Source organism: Doryrhamphus excisus, chromosome 21 (assembly GCF_030265055.1).
Source record: "Doryrhamphus excisus isolate RoL2022-K1 chromosome 21, RoL_Dexc_1.0, whole genome shotgun sequence".
Lineage (NCBI taxonomy): Eukaryota > Metazoa > Chordata > Actinopteri > Syngnathiformes > Syngnathidae > Doryrhamphus > Doryrhamphus excisus.
The window spans coordinates 7,122,777-7,132,204 of NC_080486.1; the positions used below are offsets into that span (position 1 = coordinate 7,122,777).

The 9,428-nt window shown below is 39.4% G+C and overlaps 1 long non-coding RNA gene across 9 annotated transcripts in view; it reads right to left on the minus strand.

Annotated features, from left to right (window-relative positions):
* The window catches only part of LOC131109212 (uncharacterized), a 28,701-nt gene extending 20,258 nt beyond the window's left edge, over positions 1-8,443 (minus strand). For all 9 annotated transcript variants that reach the window (XR_009120705.1, XR_009120704.1, XR_009120703.1 and 6 more), the window contains exons 1-3: positions 8,226-8,443; positions 7,760-7,803; positions 4,365-4,434 (exon numbers count right to left, since the gene is read on the minus strand). This is a non-coding gene — a long non-coding RNA (uncharacterized LOC131109212). The remainder of the gene's footprint in view (positions 1-4,364; positions 4,435-7,759; positions 7,804-8,225) is intronic.
* Between the last annotated feature and the right edge of the window lie 985 nt (positions 8,444-9,428).

Below are 9,428 nucleotides of genomic sequence, written 5' to 3' on the forward strand. Positions count from 1 at the left end.
CACGCTAACCAGGGGCAGATCCTAAGTGCACGGCCTGGTGGAAACAGATGCATGCATCGATTTGCATGAATAAACCAACAATAAAAAGTTTTTCCTTCCAAACATCATTTTGTGGTTTCTGCTTGCTGTAGTAATAGTGACTGATTAGAATGAATTGGTATAAGTTCCAGCTCCCCTGCGCCAACATTAGAAGCCGTGCCATGTTCACACATTTGCGAAAGTGACTTAAAAGTCAATAGAAATATTTCTAAAGAGTATCATTCGTCTGAGCAATGATGATGAAAAGGACCCAAAGGAAAACACAGCGGAGATGGCTTCTGGGGGTCATGTGCTAAGTCCTATTAAGAGCCTCAAAGCACTTTGCAGTGTTTGGAGCCACGGCCCAAATTTAAGCACACAAACATGAAAAATATCAATTTCACATTTGGTTAAACGCTTTCACACTTTGTGTCACCGACACCCTGAGAGGAGTGCTGTGGAAGACAAAACACAGCTCCTGGATAAGGATCATGTTAATGCCTATCAATTAGGATCAAAAAGGGATTAACCGGCATGGTTGCAGCGGTGGGACGGGGACCTGTGCAAAGTCACTGAATACTAGGGGTCACACCCCCGACTTCATTAGGGCTGACCTTTCCTCGCCATTGTGTGAGAGGAAAGAGACCCTGCGGTCCGTTTCCCCTTCATCACCCCGGATGCTTGATGGAGGCTCAAATATGATACATGCAGAAAAGCTGCTGGAGACCAGTCAAATGTGAAAGATTCACTTTCAGAGTCCAGGGAGAGCCAATAAGTAACCTCCACTTGGGGCAGGTGGTGGTTCATCACCGAGCAAAAGCAAATCACTTTTTTTCACCTCAGAGGGAAGTATGAATTACTAATTAGTCACGGTGCAGCCTCCACTCGCTGACAAGTACCGCAGGGTCAACCGGCTCCAATTCTGCCGTGCCATCTTAATTCGCTAAAAGGTCAAATGGCAAAGAGGAATCAGGTAGTCCAGGTGCTTTAAAATAAGCCCCAATTACACGAGATGTGGAGTCAAGCTCCCCAGTCACAAGTTCATTGGTGCAAATGTTGGTGAGCTACTGGCCAAGTGTGAGAATTGAGAGATTGAGACAAAAAAAATCAACAACTTAGGCGCAATGACTTTGTCCTTCATTTTCTTTGGGAAGGTCAAAAAATTTTTTTTTAAATGTCATCAATGGTGTTTCTATTCAGCACAATAAAAGCCCTTTGAACGCTGAATGATGAATTGATGATCCATTCCAGTGACAAATATTTTTGGATTCAACCTCTGATTTCACATCTCAAATGTGAATATTTTCTAATTTCTCTCATCATCCTTGAAAGCAGACCTATTATTTTTGTGTTTTAGGCAAAACAAGATATTCAAGCATATCAGCTTTGACTTTGGAAAACACTGATTGGCATTTTGACCTCTTTTCTGTTTGTGTTGGGGTCGTATTGATTTAGTCCGTCTAGAGTCCAGCCAATTACTCCATTAATGGAATCAACAAGCTTCAGATTAGAGTGATGGTTAGTCGATTACTATTTTGGTCATCAATAGGTTTTTTTTTTATTTAAATATGTCAATTTCAGTCTCTCATATTTGAATATTTTGACAATTTCCTTATGCCATCCATGAAAGAAGACCTATTATCTTTGTGTTTTAGCCAAAACAAAATATAATCTTTGACTTTGGAAAACAGTGCTGGGCATTTTTGCCTCTTTTCTGACATGTTGCGGACCCAACCACTAACTGTAGCGGTTTGCTTCATATTAATTTGGTCCATCTATGGCTGATTACTCCATTAATTGAAATTAATCCACTAAGAAAATTATCATAATTGTAATTTTGGATAGATTTATTGTTTTACTGAAGCTGTTTGTTTAACAGCATATTCAAGTGTTGTGAGGTGAATATTAAAAAATGTGTATTTTTTTTATCCGATTCATCACTTAACCAAAAAAGTTGGATGGATGAATCGGTTATTAAAATAATCATTAGTTGCAGCCCTACTTCAGATTGACTAACAGTGTTACCAAAATCCACTTATTTTTGCAGATGCTATAATCTTACTGAAAACACTTTAATTAAATTCAACTATAAATTACTGACAGACCACTTATAGTGATTGTAATTTAACAATAGAGTCAGTGCCACGACAACACAAGGAAGCGTATGACTGCTTTAGTGCATAGCGACATCGCCACTACTTTTCACACCCATACACTGATCAGCTAAAGTTGCAAAAGTTCATCTGAAGCCAAAAGTTTTGTCCCAGAAAGTAAGCAATGTTAAATGTAAGCGAGCGAGGAGTCATGCACTGCAGTCAAAGAGTGCTCACTCGGGCCTGCAGCCTTCTTTGTAGTAGTTTTGGGGGTGTTGGAGTTTAGCACACGCTATTTACAAGAAGGTGGGGGGGGGGGGGGGGGGCATGAAAACAAATGAAAACAGGAAGTAATGCAGTGGCTGTCAGTGTTAACATGTTCCGTGTGTGCATACAGCAAGATGACAAATACTGCAAGTAAACAAAGACTACACTCAGAAGTCATCCATGTGTGTATTTCCACTCACGTGTTATTCTTTACCCAAAATCACTTTCACTTTCAATTTGCATAAAAACTGTCAATATGATGTATATTTATCAAGCAAACTAAACTACAAATAAACAAGTAAACAAGCATCGTCAACGATGTTTAACCAGAAAAATGAAAACATTTTCTATTTAGTGTATTTTTATATATGCCGTATATATTTTATTTAGTTTTAGTCTGGCTTTAGAATCAATCAACGCTTTCACTTCATTAGCATGTGATGACACAATTTCACAGCAGTGACAAAGCGCATTTTTTTACACCTTAGATAACATTGCATGTTTGAATTGGATTCTGCTCCCATTTGCTAGAATTTACAAATATCGATAAAGATCTAGCACAAACAGTCATTCACATTCCCTCTACTCAATGTGCCTTTTACTGGTAGAAGCTGAAATTAATGTAATACGTGTTGAAAATTTAAAAAAACGACCAAATATTTATATACACGATAGAAAAATAAATATAAAAGGTAATTATGTATTATTAGAACTCCTACAAATATAACATTTACTAATATTTTTAATATGAGCACACTCAACAAATCATTTTTGGAATCTGCAAAAATTCTAACCTTAAACACAAAAACAAGAAATCCACATCAAACGCTCACTTTGTCATCGTATTGGAAAATATGTCTGCCTCTGTCAGTTCCTTATGAATACACAGTCTTCCTGAATAAAAGGCTAAAGCACACCAACAGCAATTCACACTACAAAAATTATTATTGCTTTTAAAAATTATTGAAATTAAAGGTGATGTACGCGTGGAATTTATTCAAGTAGTTTTCAGTTAATGGCATCTATAAAACACATGACTACAAACTTGCAAAACAACATTTAAAATGCTAACAGATAAAATATGACGTGCGATATTTTACAAAAATAAAATTCTGCAAAAGAATATACTTGGATATGTATGATTTTATAAATACATTTGTTGCATCAACAAAATAGGTACTTAGCACCGTAAGGTTATATCTGTAATTTTTTGTTTGTTTGTTCGCTTTATTTTTCTTTTAGAAGTTGCAGGTCATTTCTTCTCTCCGCCTAAAAGCCTAAAATGGTGGCTGTTGGTTTCTGGGGAGCTATCAGCTACAGGAACACCTCTGTGTCACAAGAAGGAAAGGGACACATGTTCTGGCAGCCAGCCAGGAAACGCCTTAAAAATAAAGACAAGGCCTCCATCCCAAACATGCAACAGCGGCGGCGAAAATGCCTGCCGTTTTACGACAGACGACGGCAGCTGCGGCCGGTGTGCACAGAAATGCTTTGAAACGCGCTCGCATTTGACTGCTCATGTGCAGCATAAACTCATGTACTGTAACGCGGTGCCCAAATGAGAGCCTGCTTTCTGCAGACACCATCATGGCGTCACACCTCGTGACCCAGCTGTGGGTGGAGACGACAGGCACACCAGTGGAAAAACAGGGGAAGGACTCAGCATTTTGGAGCTGAGCCTCAAGCGGAAGCTAAAAGATCTACAGTATATCCATTTTAAGAAGGACATTCAAAATGAATGGCACGGCCCTTCACAAAGACGAACAATTCTAATTTGGATCTGCACCTGCGTAGATGATGCCTGCACTACACAAGGACAACTGAAAACGTGGGTTCCTTGGTGGAGTCAAACCATCAGACAAGACTTGTATTGCAGTAGACTGTTACATCCCTAAGGGAATCATCTTCAAGCATTCCTGGAATTGCTCCTCTCAACTTTAAATGTGGCCAAATGCACTTTAACGAACGGGTCAGCAGAGCTCTTACCTTCAGCGAGGTCGACAGTCCAAACGTCCATCTGCACATGACAGGCTGGCATCAGAACATTCAAAGCTTCCTGCAGGGAGAGGAGACACAAACACCATTAAGCCAGAACAGCGATTACAGTATACGTATATAGTCATGCTAACCATTGGATATGGATGCTCAACTTGAAATTTCAATTGTCACAATGATGAAATCCAGCCGCAAAATTGACAGCGACAAGCTGCAACAGGCTGCAAAGCATCGTCAATGTAATAAGCAAACATGGCTGAAAGCCAATAGGATGAGCTAGTGAAAAAGATCCATCTTCTGGACTTGAGATTGAAGCAGTCCAACCCTCAGCAGAAAGCTCGACAGAGTATGTGGGGCAACAATTCAACATAAATAATAATAAAACAGCAGTAATACCACCCATTTGATTTCCGTCTTTGTTGTGTTGCTGTTTACTCATTCTCTGAAAAGACACTTCTTCTGTTCTTTTCATCTTTTGTGTCATTTAAGCAAAAAAATAACCAACTTATGATAATAAGGATAAAGATACAAATTATGTCTTTAGTAGTAGTATATGTGCCTTAAATTTCTTTACTGGTAAAAATGTGTACAGCACCAAATATCGTACACTATTTTGTACAGCATGTTTTTATTTAAAGTATCTGTATACTGCATTTTTTAAATTTAAAGTAGCCATGGCTAGTATTTACACAGTACAAGCTCCTTTATGAACAAGACCCTAGTTGTTCCTTTTTTTTGTATCATTTTAGAATCAAGGACTAAAACTAAAATGCACTTTGAACAAATAATTAATACTAATGTTTCAAAAGTATGAATACATCAAAATACATATTTGAAAATATAAAAACATTAAAATGACTCAAAAGAATATTTTAAATAAATACAAATAAAAATGATTTAAGTGGTTCTCTACTAAATGACCATTGGAAAACCTTTTATTATTAAGGGAGAAAAACAATCCAAAGCCTACATGCCCAGTGTGGAAAAAGTGATTGCCCCCTAAAACTAATAACCGGCTGGGCCACCCTAAGCAGCAACAACAACTGCAATCAAGCGTTTGTGATAACTTGCAAGTCTCTTTTGGAGCTGTGGGGGAGATTTGGCCCACTCATCTTTGCAGAATTGTTGTCATTCAGCCATATTGGAGGGTTTTCCAGCATGAAGCCTTTTTAAAGTCATGCCACAGCATCTCAATAGGATTCAGGTCAGGACGTTGACTAGACCACTCCAAAGTCTTCATTTGGTTTTTCTTCAGCCATTCAGCCATGGAATTTGCTGGTGTGTTTTTGATCATTGTCTGGCTCAAAAACCCAGGTTGGTTCTCCTTTAGTATTTTTTGGTAGACGGGAGAATTCATGGTTCCATTTATCACAGCAAGTCTTCCAGGTCCTGAAGCAGCAAACAGCCCCAGACCATCACACTACCGCCACCATATTTTACTGTTGGTATGATGTTCTTTTTCTGAAATGTGGCGTTACTTTTACATCAGATGGGACACACAGCTTCCGAAAATGTCAACTTTTGTCCCATCAAACCAAAGGTCTTGGGGATCGTAATATTTTCAACTCTGCCATGCACGTTTTTGCCCAGTGTCTTTCTTACAGTAAAGTCCTGAACACTGACCACCACTATGGTTCACTAGAGTCCCAAAGCTCTAAGAAATGGCTTCATAATCTTTTCCAGACTGATATGTTTTAACAGTGGGCAATCACTTTTTCCACCAGGACCATGTAGGTTCGGATTTGTTTTCTCCCTAAATAATAATTTACATTTAAAAACTGCATTTTGTGTTCAGTTGTGTTGTTATTGACTAATATTTGCATTTGTGTGATGATCTGAAACATTTAAGTGTGACAAATATGCACAACCACCGTATACATTTTTAAATGTGTTTAGTAAATGTGAGCGGCACATTGAAGAGAGGGTGAAAAAATACTTTTATCGCAATGTTGGTCTGAAATCGGAAGGGGAGAAAGTGAATTGTATGCCAAAAAAAAAGACATTTTCGCCTGTACCTACAAAAGCGGGCATCTACTGTATAAAGGCTGCAATGTAGATTACAATATCAATTTGAGGCCATATCGCCCATCTCTGAAGCAGGTTGCTTTGTGTCGCTGTGAGCGTTAGGGCTACTTCAATACATCAAACTGAAGCTGAGAGACTGCCACGCCTTTCTCACCTTTCCATAATTACAATTCCAGTCATTGCTGAGCGACATGACGCCAGTCAAAAAGTCATTTACCAGCAGTCAAACACCATGACAGAATACGACCAACGCAATCCGAGGCGGCATCCTGACAGCCGACACGTATGCACACTAATAGGTGATAATGAAGAGATCTGTCCAGGCTGGTCAATGGATACGGCAAACAGATAAACATCACACAGCCAAAGTAACTTGAAATGTCAGCTCCCAGAATGTCAGAATGGCGCTCCAAGCTCTTTTAACAAGACCAGCACACGACAAGCTTGTTTAAACAGAAAATAGACAAGCAACGCCACACGGTTGCTGTCATATCCCCTTGAAATGAACATCTTTATGAGTTATTTAGCACAGACGTGACATAGCTGAGTACAATCCTTTGGAGAGGCGAGAAACATATATGTTCTATTGCTTATTTTTTTATTTGGCAATATGCCTTCAGAATTTATCTTGAAAACAAAATAAACGTACTTCTGTTTGCCACCTTGCCTTCACGTATTAAAAAAAAAACCCAACAACTAAATATTCCTTAAAATATGCCTGATAATGCAGCATACATTAGCGCCAATAAGGTTGGACGATGGCTTTCTATTTTAAAATGAGATTAAAAGTCAGTGAGAGACGCTCGATGTCTGGAGAATGAGACAAAATGGCTACCGCCGTGACGATACCGAGTGGCAGTGTTTATACTCGTCACGTGACGCCATACAGGTCACGCAGGGGGAATAACAACAACGCAGAGTCAGCCATCTTGGATCCCCAAAAGCCTCCACTGAGGAGGGAGGAGGACTGTGCAGACTGCAGTGATGGAGCACAAAAGTCTAGACGGGCCTGAGGCGGCAGACAATCAGTGAGGTCACATAGATTATCGTCTGAGATTAACTGGTGGTTGTGGGGATGAAATATGGATTTCACAATAATTGATCAGCAGGAAAATTACATCTTAAAGTAGAAAAAAAAGTGATCTCAGAACAATATTGCCCAGATAAAGTAACCAGTAGTAATAGAAATGCAATCTTAATGAGCCATAGCCCCTTCACTGACCTAGAACATCCAATACATTCAAAATAATTCCAGAATTATTATTATATTTATTTTTTTATATTATTATTATTATATTTAATTATTATGATATTCCACTTGCAAATGCCTGAAAAAGTGTAAAAAGTGAAAAGCAACCAACCTTTCTCTGCTGCCTTACTCCTGGGTATTGCTATTTCCGGGAACCTGAACGCAGCACACAGACAGCACCGATCGTAGTAAACAAGGAGAGGACAAAAGACACAAAAAGACCACACAGTTCAAAAACAACTCTTCCTCATCCGCCGATAACAAGGCTGGCTGAGATAAAAGACATATGACGTGCTATGAGCTGAGAACTGGGGTGATGTGATCAGAAAAACACAAGTGACCTACTTCACAGGTGGCTAACCTGGGTAACTAACAGGTAGATGACAGGTACATCACGTGTTCCTACTTCCCCCCCGGGGGGGTCAAATCAGAGCAAAACTTGACAACATGAAAAGGACAGATTTAACATGATGCTAACATCACAGCTGTCAGACTGTTTGTGGTATGGACGTTTTACATGAAATGCTAGCAAGCCGTCTAAATCAAGGTTGACGTTTAGCGGCGCCATGCTAACTCACCTGTCTGCGCATTAAGCCAAATCTGCTGACACGTCAAAACTTTCACATCCTTTTCTCTCAAAAGCACTTTCTGTGAGCGTTTCGGGGAGGCGATAAAAGCCAATACTCGGCACACATCCTGTCCTCCGTGTGAAGAGTCGAGGAAGACGAGGTAAAAGTGTGTCCTATTTGTCAAATTCAGAGACAGTCCAGTCCAGACAGTCTCCCAGCGGCGACGTGCGCGCTCATGTGCGCGCGTGCACGCCAAATGGCGCGGGAAGCGGCGACAACGTTTGAGCGACTGGGCGCTAGGCCACTAGCAACGCGGGGCACAGTCCGTTGTCCAATCAAAGGAGTCTACGTATGAAAGGGCCCGCCCAGATCGCGGTGTTGACAGCTTGCTGAATAAAACAACAGTCTGAGTTGAGCAGTTCATTCATTGCAGATGTGGCTCACGAACTGCTTACAAAGAACATATTAAATGCAATTTTATCAGCTTTATGAAATACATCTTATAGATTTCATTGTGTACACTAAGTTAACACAATCTTAAAATGCTAATAACGTTTTGGCATTGCCTTCAATTCATTCCATTCATCTGAGTCTACTTTTATATAAAAATAAATGAATTATTTATATGATGTCAGGAAGATGTCAGCTGTGCATGTAGGTGATAGATGTATTTCTTCATGCTTGTTCCATATACTTGCATGTACAATGGATTCCTACTTTTCACATTTATTTTATATAAACTGAGAGAAATTTACTATTGTTTCCCTCCAACCTGACTTCGAATCAACATTTGCAATACAAGTTGTAACTAACCCTCCCCTTCTGTCTTTGCTTTTTAAAGTATAAAGTGTATAGGTGCTCACTACTAATGAATGACATGTTAAGGTGATCACAAAGTTATTTGTGAGTTTCATGTCTCACAGCAACTATGGTGTGTTCAAAGTGCACAACCTCAATTACTGATAAAAAAGTGAACCATAGAGACTTAAACATGTAAAAATTGTGGGCAGTGCTACATGTATGCTGTACAAATTATCTATATATTATCATGTATTTATAAATTATTACCAGTTTATGGTAAATAAGAGGAGTTTTTGGCCTATATTTGGAGTAAACACAAATCTCAGGGCCGTAAATGCTGAGTCTTGAGTATGCGGAGATCCATTGTACACTAAAGCAACCTCTAAGGGTCTCATACGTCTGCTACAAAAC